The sequence below is a fragment of the Suricata suricatta genome, unplaced genomic scaffold (assembly GCF_006229205.1).
Source record: "Suricata suricatta isolate VVHF042 unplaced genomic scaffold, meerkat_22Aug2017_6uvM2_HiC HiC_scaffold_17065, whole genome shotgun sequence".
NCBI lineage: Eukaryota > Metazoa > Chordata > Mammalia > Carnivora > Herpestidae > Suricata > Suricata suricatta.
In genome coordinates this window covers 1-927 of record NW_021861623.1, presented here as the reverse complement: position 1 = coordinate 927, position 927 = coordinate 1, and the positions used below count along the sequence as shown (strand labels likewise).

Below are 927 nucleotides of genomic sequence, written 5' to 3'. Positions count from 1 at the left end.
ATACTACACAGGAATAGAAGTATTCGTTTTCTGTTTCAGGTTGACGTCTGCTAGTGTCGACCCGGCGCAGCCTTGTCCTGGGTGGGCTCTCTAAAGCGGGTCACGCAGGCACCCTCACCGCCGCGGCCGAGAAGCGACGGGACAAATACTCCGCGGGGCGCAGACCGCCTGTCCCGTTCCGGCGGCTCGAGCTCCCTCCGCGCGCGGCGTCGGGGCGCCCGGGGGGAGAGAACCCCCGCCGGGTCTGTTTCCGCGGCCCGGTTCGGGCACCTGCGCCGAGGGCCCCGGCAGGTGCGGCGCGGGCGGCTGCGGGGGCCGCACCATCTGGGCGAAAACACCTGCCCGCCAACCTACAGAGCGGCGCTGGCGGCGGGCCTTCCCGCCTGGCGCCTCAGAGCTGTCACCCCCCCCCCTTTCGGGGCGAAGCCGGGCCCTGGGGACACCTACATTCCTGCCTGCTTTCCGGGGTGCCCACTCCGGAGCCGCAGAGGTCTCCGGGGAAACTGATCCCCCAGAGAGTGGCAGGGCGACCCTTGGACTGCTTTGTGAATATAAAGAAGTCAGAATCCTTGAAATCCGGAAAAGTGTTGTTTCCGCCCGGTTTCGAACCGGGGACCTTTCGCGTGTGAGGCGAACGTGATAACCACTACACTACGGAAACGGCCGTGCACGGATTGACGTGTTTGTGCCTCTGACTACACATAATGAAGATTTGAGTTGCCTGCACGGGCTTGTCCGAAAAATGTCCCTTGTTACGGTGCATTTCTCTCCTTTCTTCTTATTAATGAAAAAAGAAAACGGTCATAACTAAGCAAAAACTTCCCCAGGGCCCCAGTTCTTGCATCATCCTGGAGAATTTGAGGGGGGGGTGAATTAATAATATAAGTTTTTATTTTTAAAAAACTGTTGCTAGTTTTGACAGACAAG

The 927-nt window shown here is 58.9% G+C and overlaps 1 non-coding gene across 1 annotated transcript; it reads right to left on the bottom strand.

Moving 5' to 3' along the window:
- Positions 1–588: 588 nt before the first annotated feature.
- Positions 589–661, bottom strand: TRNAV-CAC. The gene has a single exon. It is a non-coding gene; the product is annotated as a tRNA-Val (tRNA).
- Between the last annotated feature and the right edge of the window lie 266 nt (positions 662–927).